The sequence below is a fragment of the Oryctolagus cuniculus genome, chromosome 14 (assembly GCF_964237555.1).
Source record: "Oryctolagus cuniculus chromosome 14, mOryCun1.1, whole genome shotgun sequence".
NCBI classification, from domain to species: domain Eukaryota; kingdom Metazoa; phylum Chordata; class Mammalia; order Lagomorpha; family Leporidae; genus Oryctolagus; species Oryctolagus cuniculus.
The window spans coordinates 11,700,293-11,723,893 of record NC_091445.1 but is presented as its reverse complement, the minus strand read 5'-3'; the positions used below and the strand labels follow the sequence as shown (position 1 = coordinate 11,723,893).

The window sequence follows — 23,601 nt, the reverse complement described above, 5'->3', positions numbered from 1 at the left end:
ATCTGCATCAACATATGTTGACCAGTTGGTTTTCAACTCTTGCTGGCTTGGTGGTTGGAAGTAGGACTGATCCTCTATAAATATAATTGATACTCAAGTATGACTTAGCAATTCTGCTTTCACTTGTCACCAGCATCACTACTCAGGATCTCTCTGAAAACTCTTTTACAATGTGTGCAAAAAGCTTGTCTTATTAATTTCAAAGTCTTAATGAGAATTATTTTCAGGCAACAGTGTCACAGCTAGCATTTTGTGAGAGCTTACTCTATGCTTAGGCACTGTTCTAAGAGCTTGACGCTTCGTATGCGTTAACTCACTTGCTTTGCAAAACTTAGTGACATGGATGCTGTCGAGATCCAAAGTCCCTCACTTTATGGCAGAACTTGAACTGCATCCCAGCTAGTCAGAACCCACTCTCTTCCGTCCTAAGCCAAAATCTTATTCACATTGTCTCATCTTTTATGTCAGAAAAAGGACAGACTTGCCTTTGGAATCTTAATTTTGCTTGGCATCCTGGGGAATAGTATTCAGTAATCTCAGAATGGCATTATAACTATGTGTAACTTTGTTTGTTTTAAAAAAGTGAATTTGGTCTGTGATATAGTCCCATATTATCAGCTGATAAAATATGTTCTTTCTGTCCAAGTTATCTGATAGCTTCTCTTTTCACAAGCACCGCCTTTTTGCTATTTGTGAAAATACACGTTTCCTGTTAGAATATTAGCCTTCATTGAAATGTGGGCATTTAGCTGTGTCATCCCTGTCTGTGACCTCCCTTTGGCTTCTTATTTCTTGAGCTGCTTTAATTTTTTAACCTTCACTGCAAGACTTAGTAATTTGTATAGTTGTGAGTTAACAATGCGAGCTGTCTGACAGAGTCCATAAACGGATATTAAATGGATTTCAGGCGCTATTCAGTTAATCTAATTAGTGAGGATGAGTATCCTGGAAAATTTGAATTCAAGCGTGCCGTTTAACCTGTTCTTTGCAGTTGAAAAAAAAAAAAGGAAAACAAACAACAAAATCTTAAAGCCAAAGATGGGTGCGGAATAAACTGCCAAGTTGGGACAGGTCGTGTTATACTGGAAAACGAGGAGAGAGTAGACCAGGCGAATTCATCCAGTGCATGGCTTTTAGTTTTTAGCTGAATGTTTCTGGGTTCAGGAAAAGACCCTTTGAAAAGGGGAAAGGATCATTTTTAGAATTTTTACTGTGAGAAACAATATGAACTTTCTTTCCTCTGATAAACAGTTTCCTTGTTTTTTTCCATGCAAGTATTGCCGGGCTGCTAACTAGAAGGAGGGACAGAGACTGGCGGAGGTCAGACGGGACTCAGCTATTTCTGAGTTGCCAAATGGATAAGCTTGATGGTTGCCATATTCTTGAAGTCATGGATTCCTGGCCAAATTTCCACAGTTCGTCTTAGAAGCTGCCTTTGGTTCCGCTCAGCTTCACTGTAGAAGAGAATGAAATGCTTGTTTGGATTACTGTGCAAACACCAAAATAATCCATGTGCTCTGTCCTTAAAAATGCTTTTATTGGAAATGGGACTTGAAGGGCTGGAGACTCAATGTGTTATGGGGAATTCATCGGTTCCAGTGACCTCGGGGTCACTTTGCGGTGCCCACGGCCAGCGAGTTTCCAGGGCCTTGTGCCTGTGTGGCTGCTTGGCCTTTGTTCTTCTCTTTCAGGCAAAACCACTGAGGCCAGTTCTGTCCACTTCCTGGTGTAATTTTGTCTGGAGTTGTTTGAATTCCCTCGTGTTGGAGACTTCCAACTGTAAAACATACTCTTAAGACCCCATAAGACACTAACTTTATTTTTAGTAACCATTTGAATTAAATGTACAGGAAGTAAGTTTCACTAGGAAGGCCTAGAGCGCCCCAAGACTAAGGAGGAGGTCACAGCTGTCGGCTCGTTCTGTGCGTTTCCAAGAGAGGACCGTGATGGGGCTAATAACCGCATTTCTAAAGCCTTTTCCAAAAATGTAGTCAGCCACTGACACTTTCTCACCAACACAAGCCATTCAAAGGCAGGGAGCCGCTCCTGGGTGTATGATGAGCGAGAAGCCTGGAGATTGGAAGCATGGAGTTTTCTGTGTACACTGAGATCAATGGCTCTCAACCCTGGCTGCCGGGGGCGCTTTTGAAAACACCGATGCCTGGGTCCTCACTCCAGGTTCACTGCATTGGGTGCTTTAACATAAAGCTTGGGTTGAGAAGCACCAATTAAAAGAAGTTAGATGTGACTCTTGAACTTGGGTGTACTGAAAGTTACAGAGACAAATAGGCGTATAACTTGCAAACTACCCAGGGCCCTGCCCATAAAATATCCACTGCTGTTTCCCAACACTTGTCCTTGGCCATCAACCATGAACGTACTAATGTATCGGTTAGTTTATTCACTAAGTGTGTAATGAGTGGGTACACAGATGGAGGCTCTGTCCCTGAGAGAAATCAGTTCCATGAGGGCAGTGCATACCCCAGGGGCAGCTATAAATGTAAGGTGCTGAATGCTATAGTGCAGGTATGTGGCAGGTGCACACTGGAGTGAAGGAATCTGAACACTGTCTCCAGGTGGCTGACCAGGTCAGTCTTGAGTAGAAGGGAGACCTAACGTGAATCTTAAATGTGATTATTCCAGTTCTGCTGGAATTGGGGGGGAGGGGGAATAGCTCAGGAAGCCGCGTAGATGGTTGCAGAGGTAAGGAGGAGCGGAGTTGACCCCTTCACCTGCTCTGGTGTGTCTCAGAAATGGCTCTACCGTGAGTCCCCAGGGAAGGTGGAGGGCTCATCCTCCTCCACTCCCATTCAGCCCCGTTTCCTAGACACAGCTGGGAGGAAGGAGGATGCCTCCCCCGCATCCCACGGCGTTGTCTGGGGAGCCAGCAACAGCTGGGGATGAGAGCCGAGAGCAGCGGTAGGTACCGCTTCATAGATGGAGACTCCACTTTCCGCTCTTACGGAAAGGAATGTAGGAGAACTTCAAGTGGTACTTCTCCTTTTCCCCTCTCGTTCTAAAAAAAGCAAAACTAAATAAATAAAAGTGTTTGAGGGCTGTCATACCCTTAGGAAAAAATCCTGTGTATTTTGTCGGAACTCTATTAAAAGTGCTGTGATAGAAGGGAATAAGTCTGTAAGACACAGCAAGCCACGGAGTGCTAAGACACTCAGAATCCCAGAGAGTGAACTTTCTCCCTTCCTTGTTGCACTCCATCTGTAATACGTGTGCATGTAAGAATAGATGTAAAAATGACAGAAGACAGGAAAGGCAAAGCAGTGATGAGGAAGTAGGAATACTAGCTCCACAAGTTGTGTAGAAAAATGCTTTATTATTTCGCAGGAAGCATTACTGTGAAGTGAACTGTCCAGCTTTATGGAATGGGGCTGGGGGATGGCCTCCATGCCATAATGGAACACAGTTCCAAGTCTGTAAGCCACATTTTGCCAGCAGCTGGTGGTGACACTACTTCTACAAAGCAGATTCTGAATGAAGTGAACCCAGTTTCATCCCAGGACCAGGGCGAGGGACTGGGCTGCTTTGCTTGATGGTATCATTTCGTGACCGCAGTAGAGAGTTAAATTAATTATGAAAGCCTGAGAACTTGGAGCTCACGGATTGACCTTTTTTTTTTTTTTTTTTTGGAGATTATCAGATGTGGTGAACTTGACTTCTAGTAGATAATGCATCAACATTGCACATGGAATTAGAAAGGTATCCCCTTGAGCAAATCAGATGTACAGCACTGAACTTGGTTAACTATTATAGATTTACAATGAATGGCTTCAGAGTTTTTTTAAAAATACAACTGGAAACCATCCAGAGAGTCAAAAAGATCAGATGAAAACAGTTGATTTTTAAGCTTTTGAGAGCCCCCAGTTCTGGTTCTGCAGAAAAGGAGCATACGATCAGGCCTGTGTTATCTCAGACGGGCAGGGCTCTCTGTGATTGTAACTAATCTGTTGAGAGTCAGCAAAGTTATGCGGATGAATTTTCTTTCTCACTTAACCAACAGCCAAGAAGCTCTCGCAGGTGAATCGGATCGTGAATGGAGAGTCTAGAACATTTCAGGAACATAGCTACAATCCAGGTGAGATCATGGTACAACATAGCTGTGCTGGGATGACTTATTTCTAAGAGAGTTGATTACAGTGGATTTCAGATTTGAGCCTTGGAGAGCTTTTAAAAAATAACAGCGTGGGGAAACTAGTCCCAGGGATTCCAATTGAGCTAGTCTAGTTTGGGTCTAGGTAACAGGTGTTTTGTTTGTTTTTTATGTCTAAAGTGATTCAGATATGTAATTAGGATTAAGAACTATTAACAGAACACCCAAACTCTAAGACTTTGAGACATCTTTGAACACTAAATACAGAACATTAACATTCTTCTTTTCTGGGAATTGAGAAGAAAATAAGTTGATTCCTTACATTATAGCAAGAAGATGATCTCTTCCAAGAATCTTTCCTTTCCCAGTTTATGGGACCAGCTGCACCATTCCAGTTCCTAAATTATTGGCATTTCTAGAGATGAAGTAACAGGGGAAGTGATGAACTTTATAAATAGACTGCTGAAAATATTTGGCATGAGGGGTCAAGATGTAGGCGCGTCTAGAAAAAGACTTTAGTTTGGGAATTAGCCAGCTGCCAACAGTTGTTCAATTCCCTAAATTTCCTGAAGAAAGGGAAGAGTGAGAATCCCTTTAAGAACATATTTTTTTTTTCCTTCAATGTTTAGTCAGTGAAACCCAGAGTGGGGGAAAATGTACCTTGCAAGCCAAAATTAGGTCATGCCAACCACAGCAAATTGGAAGCTGTACTTAAGCTGGAGTTGAGCAGGATGGCTGTGGATCTCACACATGTCACACACGTTGTAGGGGCTGGCCGAGTTCTGACTGCCCTGGCCTGGCTGCGGTTGGCATGCGCACTTGACCCAAGACTGTGTCTGAAAGGCATGTTCTAGAATATGGCATTTCTTTTTTAAGGTGAAAAGAATTGCAGCTTCCCAAAACAAAGCAACAAAATACACTTTAGTTTTGTAATTCTGGAGTGGGAGAATGCAAGGGACATGTCCACCATGGTGCCCAGTAGGTGTGGCTTGTGGCTTCCGGGTAACTAGGACAAGGTGGCCAAAGACCTTCCTTACTTCAGAAAAGACAGAAACACAGCAAGTGAGTGTTTGATTCACTTATTCACCTGTCCATGTGCGCAGGGGAAGGACTGGTCTTTTAGTCATGAGAAATTTCATGGCACTCTCCATCCTCAGAATGTTGGGCTGACAGTAAAATGCAATGTATTTCCATTATGTAAATGCTTTTCTTTCCTACCTGTAGAACCTAGTGTTTCAGGGGTGTTTCTAGAATGTTCAATCGGCCATAAAAATGAAAGTTGTTTCCATTACATCCTACTTGCAGAATGTATTTAATAAAAGAGTGAGACCTATAGGCTTTCACAAATTTCACCATGAACACTCCACAGCAATTTATCAAGATGTGTAAGGAGCGTATTAGTGTCACATGCGTTTGTCCTATCTTTAAAAGAAAAAAAACTAAACATATTTTCTGTTGGGCATTACTGAATTCACTCTCTCCGCCAAAAAAAAAGGGGGGGGGGGGGGGGACTTGTTCCTAAATGAGCAAATGTATTTACATCTGAAGGCTTTGTGATTGTCAGCTTTTTATCTACATCCTATCTGCAAAGAGAAGGTTTTTTTTTTTTCTCTGAGACTACCTTCCCATTGTGTACAATTAATTAGACCAGTCTGATTTTCAAACTGTTGGCTTCTCTTAGGATGGAGGAGCAGTGGTTATATAATATTCTGTGTGCTGTGAGCTGAATTGGGATATTATGCAGGAGACTGGAAAAAAGAAGTGCTTTCTTTCTGTGATAGAACACTGCAATTCTTAGTTACTTAATACAGGGACTCTCGTGTGCATCCTCCTTCATTTCTCTGGCATGCTGGTTCTACATTTTTGATAACACAGGAAATAAAAAGCCCAGTCTACTCGTCTGAGCATTCTGGAAATAGCTCACTGAGGAGCCAGCGGTTGTGCCGGATCTTAAAGGGATAGCTCAAGTGAGTCGTGCCTCGCTCTTTGAGCGTTAGGCTCTGATAGACCACTGTGTCTCCAATAATGCAGTCATATCCCACTTACAAATAATTGTGTCCCAGAAGTCTGTTTTAAAATTAATGCAGGATTTGTTTTTTTCACGGGAGCAGTTTTTATTAATGGTTGTTGGCTTCTCATGTGAACCCACAAAAAACCACCGTTACTTCAAATAAATATTTTAAAAATAATAGGAATCCTCATGAGTATTGTAATACATATAACTGGATTGCATTGTTCAAGTTTGCCTTCACTGGGTGATGCTTAGCCAGGGTAATCTGTCGCTGAAGGTGGAATTTTTGTGTAAGTAATGAAAATAATTTCTTTTTTTTTTTTTAAGACTTACTTAATTCATTTGAAAGAGTACAGAAAGAGGTAGAGCCATAGAGAGAGAGAGGTCTTCCATTCCACTGGTTCACTCCCCAGATGACTGCAACAGCCAGAGCTGAGCTGATCTGAAGCCGGGAGCCAAGAGCTTCTTCCTGGTCTCCCACGCGGGAGCAGAGGCCCAAGGACTTGGGCCATCTTCTACTGTTTTCCCAGGCCATAGCAGAGATCTGGATCGGAAGAGGAGCAGGCGGGACTAGAACCGGCGCCCATATGGGATGCCAGCATAGCAGGCGGCGGCTTTAACCCACTGTGCCACAGTGCCAGCCCCAAAAATAATTTCTAAATGTCCACAGTGACCTCGGCCACATGCAGGCTTCAGGGGGGTTTGCAGTGCCCCTTCAAAATGCAGATTTCTCACCACCACCTTCTGGGGGGGGACCTTTCAATGTGATATTTAGGCAAATCAAATATGTACTGGTGCTTCAGGATTATTGCTTGAAGATTCCTGCATTCCTACTTTTTAGTTTATCTTGAAGTAGCCTTTTCTTTCCTTAATACAGATAGGTCATGAGCGTCATCCAAATGTTTGTTAGTTATATTTAGCTGGCATGTGGAACATGGGAGAGGGAGATTTCCCCAAGGATAACTGAGTAGGGACCCAAGCAGCAGCAGCGAGAACGGGACTGGCAAGGGTGTGTGCATGTGTGAGGGTGGAGGAGAAGGTCAGGACCCAGGCAGGTGGGCACCCTGCCCCTTGCCCTCATCAACCACATTCTGCTGTCTCCTTGGTCACCTTGTGAACTCTTCCTGGGCTGACACCTCCTGGATGTCCCAGGCAGATGTGGAGGTTTGTTGCCCAAGTCCAGACTCTTTCATTTTTTAAATTTTTTTTCATTTTTTAATTTTTTTTTTCAGGCACACACTTAGTTGGCTACTCAATGTATGAGTGGATGAATTCTGCCACTTCCTGCTTATCTCTCTGGAGTCTTGCTCTTTTGGAGATCCCCTGGAATGCTTGGGAAAGTGCCTCGAACAGTGTAGATGGGTACTTTGAGGCAGAGAACAATGGTGGAGGGACTTGGATTTACAATTTCTCCTCTGTGAGGCTGGTTATGAGATGATTGACACATGAGGAAAGTGGAGGGAAGATGGAGAACAGTTCTGACTTCTACAAGGAGTGGAGATGTATGCATTGAGTTGATGCAAGTTAGAGAATCACAGGTTGGACTTTGTGATCAAGAAATGCCTAAATTTCTTGAAATTAAGTTCATAGGCAGAGTATTTTTGCAGAATATATTTAAGCCTAAAAGCAATACTCCAAGTATTTAACTCAAAGAGATTTGGGGTTGGTGTTTTATTAATTTCCTTGTTTTTAAAAAAATATTCTTTGGAGTTTTCTCTGCATATACAAACTTGCGCCATAATTTGAGCACATGTTCTGCTACTTTATGGAAAATCTGAAAGGAGTGAAGATTCGTATTACATAGAGTACATTATTTTAGTCACTGCCTTTTAAATTACTCTGTTCACCTGCCCATTGAGTTTTTATTCTGTTGTTTTGGAAAAAGAGTTTAGAGAAAGAGTTCACAATTATTGAAAGAAATGCATCATTTTATTACTATAGGTAGAATTGCCCTTATACTGGAATGATGCCTCTCTAAAAAATGCAATAATTTGGGAGTTAAACATACTTTGAGACTCGTCAAGAAAATAAATCTGAATATGGGATGCATTTTCATTTGCATCTAAAGTATTCTGTATAGTGTTGAAGACTTCGAAATTCTAGCATTTAATAAGAGCAATTTAAAAATAAACTGAAAGTCTGAGAGTCCAAAGTTTCTTTTTAATAAAATTTCTGCCTGTTCATATTTCTTCAGTAAGGACAGCACTGCTCTCTTCCTTCCTGAACATAGAACCACTTTAGGGCGTGAACTACACGTAGACTGTTCTGGAATGTGTCATTCCATTCACATAAATACCAAAACTAGGATGAATCTCTGTTCTCAGAAAGACAAAGGTAAAACCCTAAAGACTGTATCAAAGCCAAAATTATGATTCATTGCCGCCCTTTTTCCATATCCCAATAGAAAGAATATCAGCTTTGGTGACTTCAGAACCATGGTGCTTAAGGACTGAATGGCATAATATAGGGACAGTGGCATTGTAAAATGCAAATAGTGCACAAACGTAAATTATCCTTAACCCATATCAGATGGTAAACTCCTTGGGAACTGCTCCTGACTCAGTTTGTTTTCTCTCTGGCCTGAGTCAGTTGCACGTTGGCTAGTTAGTTTGAAGCAAGGGAGTGAAGGGCAATAATTGTCCTCATTCCGAGACTGGAAAACTGGGAACAGCAGCTGATGGAGTCCTTCCCCCATGGAGCTTCTCCCAGTGGAGATAGTGTTGCCACGTCTGGCTTTCAGAAGCCTTTACTTTATGCTGTTTACTGACTTCCACCTTGTACTAAAGCCATTTGAAGAATCTTTCCCAATTTGGTAAAATTTAAGCTCTCAGGGGTGCAGAGCTTAAGAGTGGTTTTTTTGCCTTTTTATTCAAAAAGTATTTCCTGGAGGATTTGTAGTCTCTCAACTAACTCTTTGCATCCCATTTGCTATGCTACCTGGCTAGCGCAGGGGTACTGATCGTAACTATAAACTCAAGGCTAGGATATCTATTTCTTGTCTTCTGACACATTTTGCAGCTAGGAAAGGTGAGGTTTGGTGGTCCCATAGATTAAAACCTGGGTCTGTGACTAGAAAGTGTGGTTCTTACATAGCTATAAAAACATACTCTCATTTTGTGTGCAAAACAATAATGCCTCTATGTCTTTCTTCAATTAAAATTTTATGTTGGTTTGTCAGTTCCTCTCCCCCATGCAAAATGGTGAATTGTTATGGTTCTTGTGTATGTCCCGAGTGAATGTAATTAGACAACATCCTTTTGTAACACATGAAGTCCAGTGTGACAGACACATTTGTGGTTAGTGCATCTTATTGGCCATGTCTGGAGTTTAAGCTTTATGCGATCTATTCATGGAAGTTGGTTGGTTTGTTGTTTGTGTAATGATGAGTATCTGATTAGCTTGATCTCTTCTGTAAATATCTGAAGAATTCAAGTATGTTAGAAAGGATTTTAGCTTGTAAATTCATTGTGTAGACAGCTAACAAAAGGGAAATCATGCCTTTTATTACCCTGCTAGTTATCAGTGGAGGGTGGGAATGAAAAAATCAAAATGCTACTCAGATCACAGAGTTCTACTCTTCACTAGCAGTGTTCTGTTTCAACCATATTGTTTTCTAAATTGACCATCTTTTTAGTTTGCCTGGATTTCACTTAGTCCAGCAGTCTCCAGCTGTTAGAATCCATTCAATTATGATGACTTCTTGCAGCTCTCCATTTCTTGAATGTTTTGGCTTTAGGTAGCTATCAGAACATCACCTTCTTTGTACTCTTAATGTAAGATACTTGGCTGTTCCATGGACATGGCTGTGTGATGATGGCCTCTTGCTCAAGGTATCCAAATCCAGCCTTGCAGACCTGCTTCCTGTTAGGTACCCACCTCAGCTAGACCTGCGTGCTTAAGAGCAACAGAAGCACCATTTTCGTTATCATTGGGAAAAGAAAATATTGATGATAGGAATCTTTGTTAAAGAATATTTCTGTTTTATAGATTTGCTTATAATGATGGTTAAAACAACCAGAAGTCAGTGTTCGTATAAACTGGACACTGCCTTGAATGGTGTTCTGCAGGAAGTAACTGTATATGCTTCTGCTCTCATTATTCTCATGAACCATCTTCATTCAACTTTCACCTCTACTACTGGTACATTTAGGTGTGTGTTCTTTCTTATTTTTATGAATAGAAACAGCTTCAATGAACTTTCTAATTATGTAGAAGATACTTGACATGAATGATAAAAGATTGTGATTTTTAAAAAATATTATAAATCTCAAATCTGTTGTTAACCAATATTAAATACTCCATTCAATGTACATGTTCTAAAATTATTTTAATCATGTTATTATATCTGAGAAGATAACATTATTTGTCATTGTAGAGCTGGGAATGTAGAACAGTCTGCATGTATCACTGCCAAAATACAATTACTTTTGGTCATTGAAATTTCCATTTGTCGTTATGGAAATATTGTAACCTAAAATACAAATGTAGTTTGATAATTTTCTTGTATTCTAGATTGCGAAGCTCTGATGAAGTGAGTCTGATTGTGTTGATTGAATTATAAAGCCTCAAATAATACTCTTTCCTGTACGTTTCCTGTACAGTTAGAATGCCTTAATCTTTTTTAGATGCTGAAAATAGATTTTATCATTTCAGGTACTCATTATTATAGTCTGTTCACACAAATATATATGCATAAAATTATTGCTTTAATTTTAAAATATAAAGTGGAAAAGTAGTTATTACTAAATATTGAAGTTTTATGCCTTAGACATGCAGCTGGTCATCCAAGATGTGACACTTGGAGCAAGAGTAGTTGATAGGATGTTAGCATCATGTAGAGCCTAAAAGTTAGAAAAACTGGCCGGATTGTTTCACATCAGTGTTCACACTGAGGGGATTCATTTAATCCGTATCCAACACTTGTTCAGACAGGTGGATTGATATCAGAATTGGAGACAAGGCAGTCATGGTATGAATAATGAAAAAAGGTAACAAAGTAGTTCATTAACATTCATTGTAAGTTCTGCATTTGAAAATCGTGTGTGTGTGTGTGTGCGTGTGCTTTGAGGTAGAGATCACAGAAGTCAGTGTGTCCACCTGACCTGGAGCTTTCTTCTGCTTGTGTGTGCGTGTGCGTGTGCATGTGCACTGTTTGAGGTAGAGATCATGAAAGTCAGAGTGTGCCCACCTGGCCTGGAGCTTTCCTCTCTCTCCATGTTGAACTGAAGGCCATTCTGGGCACGTGGTGGCCCTGACAGTCAGTGGCCGGCCTACAAAGTTCTGCAGCTCCAGACTCTTCATATCCTCATCCACCCGCAGTGACTACTCTGAAGCTGTGTTCTGTTCATAAATCAATTAGTTATTATTTTTTTAAAGATTTTATTTGTTTGAAAGCCAGAGTTACACAGAGAGAGGAGAGGCAGAGAGAGATAGAGAGAGATAGAGAGAGAGAGAAAGGTCTTCCGTCTGCTAGTTCACTCCCCAATTGGTCGCAATAGCTGGAGCTGAGCCAATCCAAAGCCAGGAGCCAGGAGCTTCCTCTAGGCCTCCCACGCGGGTGCAGGGGCCCAAGAACTTGGCCCTCTTCTACTGCTATCCCAGGCCACAGCAGAGAGCTGGATCAGAAGTGGAGCAGCCGGGTCTCAAACCAGCGCCCATATGGGATGCCGGTGCTTCAGGCCAGAGCGTTAACCCACTGCACCACAGCACCAGTCCCTGATGAAAATATTGGAGGCATAGCATGACAGTTAAACAGCAGACATTGGAATCAGATTGGATAGTTTCTAAATATGAACCACCACTTACTATGGGCGAAAGAACTCCTCTTTGCTGCCATTGCTTCATCCATAAAATGGACAAATTAATACCACAGAGCTAATATGGGATGCAGTTCGTAGGTATAAAGTAAATAGAGCAGTGCCTGACACAAAAAAGGATTAATGTCATTCCCCTTTTTACCTTATATAATCAAGAAATTTCACATAGGATTTTTGAGTTTTGCCTATTGAGAGGAAGGTCTAGGAAATGGATTTTATAATTATTCCCATAATCCAACATTATCCTTTGAGCTGAAGTCATTAAAAGAAACTTTTTTTTCAAAGTTTAAAAAGTTCTTTTACTGGAATTTTAATAGTCTCAATTCAAATGATTAAATTAAAATGGAGCTAAGGAGTTACAGATTTGCTAATTTCTGGAAGTTTGTAAGCTGTGATGTGTTGATTAACAATACACAATTTCTTGAAAGAACCTTCATTTCCCTGAAACATCAGAGAACATAAAACTATAATAGTGGTGATTTGTTTATCTGATTCATATAAACATTTAGATACATTAAACAGGACAAATATGTTCAAACTTTTATTGTAGGTCTTTAAAGAGTTAATATTTTAGATTAGCCAAAATGACACACTCATTTTCAGCATATTTATCATGTGCATATGACCCTGTTATTTACTTTTATCAAACTAGTCTCACATCCTTGCAGAGTAAACAACAGGTTTCATGTAGAATTCAGAAGAACAGCCTAATTTATAAGTGTGGGCTCCTAGATGTGTAAGTCTTACAGTCTAGACAATTGGAACATGTGGATTTATATTTTCAAATCAACTGACTTAGAAACAAGTAAGTTGAAAATTCTTTCAAAGTGCTTGGCACAATCGTATGTTTTTTTAACAAGTACTCCAATGTTGAATTTTTTAAAAAGATTTATTTATTTGAAATTGCATAGTTACAGAGAGAGAGGGAGAGGCAGGTAGAGAGAAAGAGATAGCTTCTATCTGCTGGTTCACTCCCTAAATTGACTGGGCTGGGCCAGGCTGAAGCCAGGAGGAAGGAGCTTCTTCCAGGTATCCCATGTGGGTGCAGGGGCCCAGGCACTTGAGTTATTTTCTGCTATTTTCCCAAATGCATTAGCAGAGAGCTGGATGAGAAGTGGAGCAGCCAGGACTCAAGTCGGTGCCCATATGAGATGCCAGCACTGCAGGTGCACCTTAACCTGCTGTGCCACAGTGCCGGCCCCTAAAGAATTTTTGTCTTCCAAGAAAGCAGAATATTCCCACATGGCCCATGCAGAACTCTAAATAGTTCATTGATGTGGGGTATTTTAACCCTGTGACAGAGGACAGTGACATTAGTAAACAGAATTCTGATCTTCAAGAATTTTTCACAAAAATTAATTTTTTCTATCAGTGTTCCCCATTCATTAGTGCAGGTAAGGATGAATTTCGGACATTAAAACAATTTTTAAAAATTATTTGAGAGACAAAGGGACAAACAGAGCTCCCATCCACTGGGAAAGAAATGACTGCAGTGCCCAGGGACGGGCAGGCACTGAAGCTGGGGCTGGAAACTCATCCCAGGTTTTCCATGTAAGCAGCAGAGACCCAATCACTGAGCTGCCACCACTGCCTCCCGAGGTCTGCATTAGCAGGAAGCTGGAGTCAGGAGCTGGAGCTGGTTAAAAGTCTGGAGAAGTTACACTACTCAAGTTTTCAAAATAGTCCTCCGTTTATCTACCTTATTGTCACCAGAGTTACTATAACAAGTGTTATATAACATAAGTAAAGCACTTAGCATATTGCCTATTGCTATGTAGAGAGACAGAAATGTTGTGAAATGTGAGTTTGGTTTGCAAACCCATAAGCTTACTTGGTATTCTACAAGGTAAACAACGCTACATGACTATAAAGTTGCACTCAGCAAAACTGCAGGAACTGGTTTGTCATCTATTAAACCAGTTCTGGTGACCATTACTTTGGACTTTCAAATACAGATTCTCCTTATATTTTTAAATCTTACAGATTTTCTTTATCACCTTCTTCTGCTTCCTTTCTTTGGGGAATTTTTTAAATGACAAGTTTTACATCATTTTATAAAATATTTGATCATAAAGGCATAAATACCAGCTAAAATTTTATATATAAATTTTAACTCCATCATCCTGTGCCTGTGTTCTAGGTAGAACTGGAAGTTTGTAGAACGGAGTTTATTTACACTCTGTGTTGTCCATTTTTATTCATTTATTTTAAGTGGAATTTATTAGAACCTTATTTTTGTAATGTAATTTTGTTTAGGTTCAAATTCAGATTTGAAGAACTTGTTTGTAATGCATTTGTGAGCCAGGTCACTTCCAAAGAAAGTAAATGAGATAAATGAAATAGAAACAGTGAACTTGGGGATATCTAATCAGTTTGCTAAAACTCTATCTAGAGGTCCTGGATTAGTCTTTTTTTCCCAAAGCATGGTTATTTTAGAGATGAGTTACTAAATGCAAAACAGAAAACTAGTAATAGAGGAAGTTGGCATGGAGAATTGTTGCTGCACTCAGCTCTTTTGATCTTTTTCTAAATATAGCTTTAAAATATTGTCCGGGTCAGCTGATGGAAGCAGGGAAGTGCTTCCTCGTGTCTTCTTTCTCTCCCAATCATTTCAATAATATTTTGATGAATTAAAGTATGTAAATGAAACAAAGAAATCAGCACCAAGTTCTAATACCACATTGAGAATTGAAATTGCTAATTCCCCTGATATTTTTAATGCATTGCTAATCTCAAGACCAGGACTAAATTGGTATTCCAGAGCTGAAGTGGTAAATTTTTAATAGAGATGTCCCTTACGAGCAAGTCTTATTTTAACATACTAGAATATCATTTATTCTTTGAGGATGTGATTTATTCTATTTAAATACAAGCCCTGTAGAGGAGATATGTTAATCTATTTTTACTCTAAGTACATAAATATGTCTGCTACACTCAAGTCACTAGATGTATTCAGAAGCCAATATGCCTACACTCACATTTCTTCTGTAAATGATGAATAATATTGATAAATGGAAATTACAAATCTGCAATAGAGCTTAACTATTGAATACTAAATCATTCTGTTACTAACTCAGTGTTCCAATGACATTTTCTAGATTAAAAACAAAGCCATTCCTACATTTAAAAAATATTTTGTGCTTTTGTAGCAATGTAAGCAAATGTGCATTTGAAAGAAATCTCACAATGCAGCCACAAATAATTCCCTTTAAGATTCAAAGTGCCATTTTCAAAAATGGCTCAATTTTCAAAATAGAATATTTAAAACCTCTTTCCTGCCAGACTATACACACTGCACATGTTTGTTACAATTAAAATAGAAGAGTGGTGGCTAGGAGCTCTTCCATCTATATTTTGGAGAAACATATTCACTCACCTCAATTTGTCAGTGTGCATTAAGAGGCTGGTCATTATGCAGTAGGAAAAGAAGAAGAAGGCAGCTCTAACACACGTGACTGACATGTACTGAACATGGCCATTAATACAACTTGGCAGTGACCTTGGAGGCATTACAGGTACTCTCCTTGCAGGGATAAACTGTATTTGAATGATATTTTTCCCATGTTGAGCACAAAGAGAGTCCTCCTTGGAGGTTACTGCTTAATTTTTTTTATGCTAGTGAAAATATTTAAAAAGTAAGTCAGTAATGAGTTCTGTTTGCCACCTTAAATGCCAGTTACCCCAGTGCATTGCTGCTATCATTTCTCTCTCATGATAGGCAACTGCCGTATATTTAGTATCACTTTCCTAAGAGGTGGAGTCCATTTTATCTTTATTATAGGTATAAATCTGCAGTCAAATTTTATTGTACCACTTACAACCTAAATTCTCAAAAGCAGAAAGCACATGTCCAGAAGATAGAGGTTGAAAGTCAATGCTCAAATTCTTTATTATATATTTTACAAAGATTTTCTGTACTATAAATTATTAGTATTGCCATTTAGAATGTATTTAGATGATACCAGATGAAGCATGTATGTTTACCACAACTTATGAAATGGCAGATTCAAGTGCAACATTGCTTGTTTCCTATCAGCTGAATGTATCACACACAGAGGGAAATGCGGTGCCTAGAAGACTCAGGTAAATAAAGGCAGAGAAGAGATCATGACAGCTGGGAAGGTTGTACTTATTAAAAGCATCCACGGCTGTCATAATGTTAGATTTACTAATACACCTGGGCTAAAACTCCAACAATAAAGAAATTTCACACAAGAGAAGTTGGTCTTAGTAAAAAGTCCGCAAGCATACCATACTTTCTTTCTTAAAGTTGCTTCTACATCATATTTCAATACAGGAAATGAACAGTGACTATAGAGGAAGAGTATTTTTCCCATAATGTGGATCCATTTAAAAGCTACTCCTTCCTGAATTGTTCTTTGGGCAATTTGAACCAGCTGTTGACAACAGCATTTATAGGTGCTGTTGACACAGGATATGACAATTTCAGTTCAGGGTTCATTATTTGTAATGTGCATTCTAGTTCAAACTTTTGCATGCAGTTCAAATTAGTTTAAGCATTAAAGCAACTTCACTGGTCATTGATATGTTTTAGTATCCCTTGCATGTAGAGTTTTTAGAACATAGCTTATGATCAGTGGGCCATTGTAAGTGCGCAAGGTGAGTTTTTTTGATACATAGAACTTTAAGAATCATTTGATAAGAAGGACATGGAAATTTATCAGGTAAGGCATGTTCAATAAATTATAGCATACTTCTTTTTCGTCAGTTGCCCTATACATTCAACCCTTAGCTGACTGTTTCTAAGTTATTTTCAAGTTGATCTGTATAATCAGAATTTTATTTTTATTTTTTGACAGACAGGGTGGACAGTGAGAGAGAGAGACAGAGAGAAAGGTCTTCCTCTGCCATTGGTTCACCCTCCAATGGCCACTGCGGCTGGCGCGCTGCGGCCAGAGCACCACGCTGATCTGAAGCCAGGAGCCAGGTGCTTCTCCTGGTCTCCCATGGGGTGCAGGGCCCAAGCACTTGGGCCATCCTCCACTGCACTCCCTGGCCACAGCAGAGAGCTGGCCTGGAAGAGGGGCAACCGGGACAGAATCCGGCACCCCGACCAGGACTAGAACCTGGTGTGCCGGCGCCGCAAGGCGGAGGATTAGCCTAGTGAGCCGCGCCGGCCTATCAGAATTTCTAATTATGTTTATATTACCAGGGCATATGCCAAATGGAAAATTAAAGATACCTTATCCCTGGCTATAGATTTTACTTAAATGAGGGCTGGTATCCTATAACCCTATTTAAAATCTCAACTGCAGAAAAAGAGTTGTCCTTGAATAGATTATAAATACAACATTAAGAAACATAATTTGAACAGAAAAAACTTAAATTTGTTGTATTTTTTGGTGTATTTTATGTAAGCTACAACTGGCAATATATTTAATATCTCATTTTCAAAGTATGGCAAGGAAAATCCAAACAAGCAAAACAGACCCTTTTCAAATCTAGTGAGAATAAAACTTTGAGTTTTAGTTTGAGATAAAAACTCAGCTTGTAAAGGTATCTGAATTTGATACATGTCACTTTCAGCTAAATTAGGACTTTGACATATAAAATATAAAAACAAGATGATGAGAATACTTGTTTAAAACTGGGTAAGTCCTCCTACCCTAGGGGGCAATAGGATTCTGAAATCAGCCTCTCTTATGTCAGAACCCAGTTTTGCTCCTTCCTGGAGTTGGACCATTGTGCTGTTTTTCCTGTGCCTTGATTTCCCCAACAGAAAAACAGAAAGTGTGATCACACAATAGAAATTTGCCCAGATACGAACACCAGTTGAAACAGCAGAAATAACATCCCTGAGACACACAAGGATGATTAAAAGTTGTTTCGAAGGCGTACATTATCAAAACAGCAGGTGAGACTGTATCACCAAATTTTCACATTTTTTATTAGATCTTTCTCTATGTTTCCAAAGTGAAATAGATGGCCTGACATGATAATTTTCTGGATTAGAGAAAGCCATGGGTATTACTTTCAATAGGTTATAGATCATGAAATCTTTAATTTAGAAATAGAAGAAACATATATATTACCTACTTTAAACCTCTTCCTTTGCAGTGGAGAAATAGAGTCTTGGTAAAAAATACATGAAATACAAAAATTAAACTTCAGAAATATGAAAAATGCGGCTTAAATGTACTTTTGTGGCATACATTGTCTGCCTACTAATTGGTCTGTCTCATTTCTGCACAGCATATCAATAGAATTTCAAAGATATACTTTGATTTTTTTTTTAGCTTAACTCCAATAGTGTGTTGGTTCACCTTTGAGGACTTTTTTCCCCCCAGTAACTGAATGTACACAATACACACACACACAAACACACACACACGTTCACGTTTGGATGTTTAGGCATAGGGCACAGTTAAAGATTCAGAGAAAGGCAAATGGCCAATGGAACAAGACAGCCAAATAGAAATTTCACTTTTCATGTCATGAGTTTTATTTTTAAAAAACAACACACAAGGAGGAAAGGGGAGGGGAGAAGTACATAAATAAAACACAGAAAACCAAAATAGAGATTTTACAGAATCCAACAGTGGGATTGGGGCAGACAAGGTACCACCGCCTTGTACATGGGTGTGTTCCAGAGTAACTCAGACTTCTCTCCCCAGCCAGTGGCCACAGATGTCCTGTCTCCATTACATTAAGGACAGAACTGGACAGAGCAGGCAGCCACTACGTGGAGACGGTGTGGTGTCAGCAGGAGCCCTTAGTCCAGTTCACCACCAGAATGGTGCTGACTGTTCATTTTAAGACTTCTGGAAAAGTTGTTTTCTTCAAAAGTCATTGAGATCCTTATCTAGAATATCATTTTTAAAAATTTTTTCGATTCTGATAAATACTCATATGCCTGAATTTCTAAAAATTTTTGCACCAAGAAAACATGTGTTGTTTTTGTTTTTTTGACAGGTAGAGTGGACAGTGAGAGAGAGAGACAGAGAGAAAGGTCTTCCTTTTGCCGTTGGTTCACCCTCCAATTGCCGCTGCGGCTGGCGCGCTGCGCTGATCTGATGGCAGGAGCCAGGTACTTCTCCTGGTCTCCCATGGGGTGCAGGGCTCAAAGACTTGGGCCATCCTCCACTGCACTCCCTGGCCACAGCAGAGAGCTGGCCTGGAAGAGGGGCAACCGGGACAGAATCCGGCGCCCCGACCGGGACTAGAACCTGGTGTGCCAGCGCCACAAGGCGGAGGATTAGCTTAGTGAGCCGCGGCGCCAGCTACACGTGTTTTCATTCCCTTTCCCAGGAATGTTTTGAAGTAGCTTGTATGTTCATAAACTCAAGAGAAGTTTTTTCCTCCCTGTGTGTCTTTCACCTTTTTTCAGAATGGTTGATGAGCGTAACGCACTCCACTGTTTATTATATGACAGTCATTGTTGGCTTACTGTCATCCTAATGCTGTAGAAATACCTGAATATTACAGTCACAGATTTCCTAGATAGCTAATGATAGGAAGCATGAAGGTGAGTTGGCTTTCTTGATTTGATAGCATTTTTTCTCTTTCCACAAAGACAGGATACGCAGTAATTAATTTCTCATCAAACCTTAGTGGATAGCCAGACTCAGTGTTTTAGGGCCCACACTTGGTCTGAAGATTTAAAGGTCTGGAGATTTCAATCATAGGAAAGATGAATTTTCACAGAGCAGACTTCACAGGACTTGGGAAGTTTCCAGGGTATGTATTTGTTTATTTAGTATGTAAGACATAGCCGTGTAGAAGTAGTCAAAGAATACTTCATCTGGAATCACAAACATTACAATTCAGGGAGACTGTGGTTGACTGAAGAAAGACCTATATGAGAAATAGAAATTAAAAAAAAAAACAGAAAAGGATAAATTGATAATCTATCGAAATGAAAGTTCTAAGAAATAGTAAAGAATTTCAGTTGGATACAGAGAATCAAAATTAAGAGAAGACCTTTATAATTTTGTTTAGTTTAATTAAAATCAAAGGCTACAATAGAGTGCAGCCCCTTTCTAATGTGGAGGGCAGGTAAATATTAATAATCCCAGGACTATGTGAGTCACATGAGGGAATGCTTTTTGTCTGTTTTATTCCCTCATTTATCACCTAGGACAGTATCTGGGACATAGTAGTTACTCAAAAAAGTATTTCTCTTGGGTGAAGGAATGAGTGAAACGCTTTATTTGTTCGCTTTTTTGTTTAAAAAGAAAACTAGATGCAGAGTTCACTCCTCACATACCTGAAACAGCTGAGCCTCAGCCAAAGCCAGGAGCCAGGAACTCACTCCTGTTGCTGGGCCAAAGGCATACCCCATTTTTACCTCTGTTAAACAGTGAGACGAACTCGAGCTTGTGGTCACGTAGGTGAAATGTGTGGGTGACCTGTGCAAGTCCTCCTAGGTCGTTGATGGCAGGAACTATCAGGACAGAGGGCCATGCCAGGGCCTCAAGCTACTACTATTCTAAAAATTTTAAGCACAGGTTGTAAGATAATGTCATGATAACATTTTTAAAGGCAATGAAGCATGACCCTGCTCTAAATGAAGAGTCAAAAATACACAAGGAAAAATCGCAACGAAATCCATCTGTTACCCACCCACTCTATCCCAGGGCGTGAGTGCGAGCTGACACAGCATCCAGAACCCGTGCGCCATGGGATGCCTTCCTCTTCATCGACGAAGGTGAAGAGGGGACGGGCATCATCCCCGCTTACCAAGGCTCTGCATTTGATTCTCTCTGAGGTCCAGCAAAAAGACCCCGTGAGCCCCAACGATTGCAGTGCTAGCTGGAGCAGTAGTGAAATGAGCCAGTTTCAAAGGCTGAAGCGTGCAGTGTGAACACGGTGAGGCCTGGCCCTTGAGAGAGAGCGTCAGAGCTCAGCGTGACCTTGCTGAGTGGTGGGAGCGGTCAGAAATCTTGAAGCCCCGGAGACAGACTTCAGTGCACACTGTGGGCAAGTTGGCTGGGAACAGTTCTGGCACGGGGAAATAAATGCCAAGTTGAGAAAAAATGAAAAGGTAAACATTTACTTTAAAATTCATGCAGCATGTAGATAATTGAAAATACATATTTGAGAAGACTACACAACAAAGCGTTTCTGGAGGACTAGATATATTTTTGGACTCCGGAGCTAAAGGCAAGTGCATAATTTGGGATAAGGAGCTGCCAAGGTGGGGGGAGGGGGACATGCAGAACTAGAGCAGGGAAAGGATTAGAAAGACAGGTAGAATTCCCCAGTCCGCCAATGCCTGAAGAGAGGACCTCGCTGCAGGAGACAGAGAGCAGGAGCAGTGGACACCAAGTATTCTGGGAGGGATTAGCTGTAAGTAAGAATTTCCTGCGAGTCAGAGTTGTGAAATAGCAGAAGAGCTGACCGGGGAAGGGTATGCTGCTGCGTTTCCGGCAGGCCTTAAAAATAGGAGAAGGTGGAATCTTTGTGGAATAATTTGGGAATGGCATTATCTGAAGGAGGGGGACAGCGAGATGGCCTCGCCTGGCCCCTGCCGGCATTCGCGGCCAACATTCCCACTCCTGCCTTGTCTGGGAGGAAATGCAGATGCACGTTCTACCCAGAGAGAGGGTCATTTTGTTTTGTTTTGTTTTTTCTCATGTGGCAGAATTTCTCTTTCTCATCAAGGTCAATTTTAAGGCCAGTGCAATTTTAAGCCCATCTTCAAGGTCTCAATAGTAAATTTAGGGAAACACTTATGAAATATTTATGTTAGCTACTTGTTTTTCCAAGGAATTAGGTAGTGGTTTCGCTCTATTTTTCTCTGGTTCATAAGATTAAAAAAAAGAATGGTTTTAAGTAATTTTAAAATTTAGGATCCTCATAGAAATGACCAAATAATGATGTGTTATAACTAGTCACTGCATGGGCGTGTCCATCTTTCGAGCACCTAAGAGTAATGTCTGTTCCCTCTCCCTTCTTAGAACACAATTTTATTTCTGGATCCATCAATAGGCATGAGTGATACTGATAAGAAAATTATTTCAAAGGTTTTTTCCCTTTGAAAAAGGCTGTATTGGGGCTGGCATTGTGGCGCAGAGGCTTAAGCCAACACTTGTACTGCCACTCTACCAGTTCAGGTCCTGGCTGCTCCACTTCCGACCCAGCTCCCTGCTAATGCACCTGAGGAGGCAGAGGATAATGGCACAAGTGCTTGAGTCCCCGGCCACCTTCATGGGAGACCCGGATGGAGTTCCAGGCTCCCGACCTCAGCCTGGCCCAGCCCCAGCAGCTGTGGCCTTTTGGGGAGTGAACCAGTGAATGGAAGATCTCTGTCTTTCAGTCTCCCTGACACTATGCCTTTCAAATAAGTCTTTAAAAGAAGAAAGGTCGTATTTACCAGCAAGTCATTTCTTACTGAATTTGAAATCTTGGAAATTTCCTGTTTACCTAAAGTCCTCTTAGAATGCCTGGGACGTGGAAGCAGCCATGTTGAGTTTTCAGTCCTCTGCCCAACGTCTTCAGTTGAACTTGGTCTTGTATATAATATGCCATTGTTGCCTGTGGAGTGTGTGAATGGCTCTGACCCACTGTTCTCATCTGTTAGTACAATAGTATACAGAAATACGTGAATGAGTATAGATGTCCCCCAGTGGTCTGCCTGTGAAAGCAGGAGAAAAATCTGATTCATGCTGAAAACATATAAACCGTTACTTCCGCAGCCAGGCTACCCAGCACACCGTGGAGAAACAGGCCTCTGAACTGCCATAATGCACCAAAGTATGCATTTTTCTTCAACAGTTGTGACTGCATTGCTAACTCTGTCAACTGGCTTTGTACAGTGTGTTTTATTAGGTGTGTGTATCACAAAGCTGATAGCCATAAAATTACTTCTAAAATAATGAATTCAAAAGCTTGCAGTGCATAGTTGGGCTCAGAGCCCTGTACCATGAAGAATTCAAGAACTGGGTAAAGGTAGAAAGTTCTGGAGAGGGAATTGCACTGCAAATGGGAGAATATTGTAGCGGGCTGTAATTTGAGGAGATGAACAAGAGAGAGGCGAGCGAAGGAAGGAGTAGATGACCAGGGTGGGAATAGTCGGGTTAGGTCTGGTTTAGAAACCTGCTCAGGACACCTTCAGTGAGGGCAAGAAGACTACTCCACGCCTTGGAGACAAGCTGTCTGTTAAGTCTGCTTAATGTTCATCTTCATCATAAGTGAAAATTACTCTCCTGGACCGTTAGCAGGAAGACACCTGTTCTCTTGATTCCCCCGCCCCCCAAGAGTCATGATGAAAATCTGCCAATTTATTTATGAGGGTGCTTCAAAAAGTCCATGGAAAAAGAAATTTAAGGATGAATTTATTTTGGTGCAAAAAATTTTGAAATTTATGCATTTAGGAAGTCTCCTAAAAAGACCATGGAAAAGGTGTATTATGAAAAAAAAAACTAGATTTGGATTTCAATTTTTTTGCATCAAAAATAAAGAACATTTTAATTCTGTCTTTCCACCAATTTTTTTCTTGCCCGTAACATTTACATGGCTTGCCTTGTGAGCAGACACATTCATTTGCAGAAAGTGGCAAAAAAAAAAAAAAAAAAAAAAGGAGGCAGAAGGGCTGCTGCGGGTTAGCCGGTTAATTCTGATTCTTTGATGACAAATCTGTAACTCAGGTTGGCTTCCATCCCCTGCTGTCACAGTGAGGCAGCCTCATTTTTGCCATCAAGAATACG

At 40.5% G+C, this 23,601-nt stretch overlaps 1 protein-coding gene across 34 annotated transcripts in view; it reads left to right on the top strand.

Moving 5' to 3' along the window:
• MEF2C (myocyte enhancer factor 2C) overlaps positions 1 to 23,601 on the top strand; it is a 176,004-nt gene that overhangs the window by 34,758 nt on the left and 117,645 nt on the right. For 4 of the 34 annotated variants that reach the window (XM_070056442.1, XM_070056427.1, XM_070056443.1 and 1 more), the window contains exon 3: positions 4,016 to 4,090. The exons of the other annotated variants lie outside the window; for them this stretch is intronic. The gene's annotated coding sequence lies outside the window, so the exon portion shown is untranslated. The remainder of the gene's footprint in view (positions 1 to 4,015; positions 4,091 to 23,601) is intronic. 34 annotated transcript variants of the gene reach the window in all.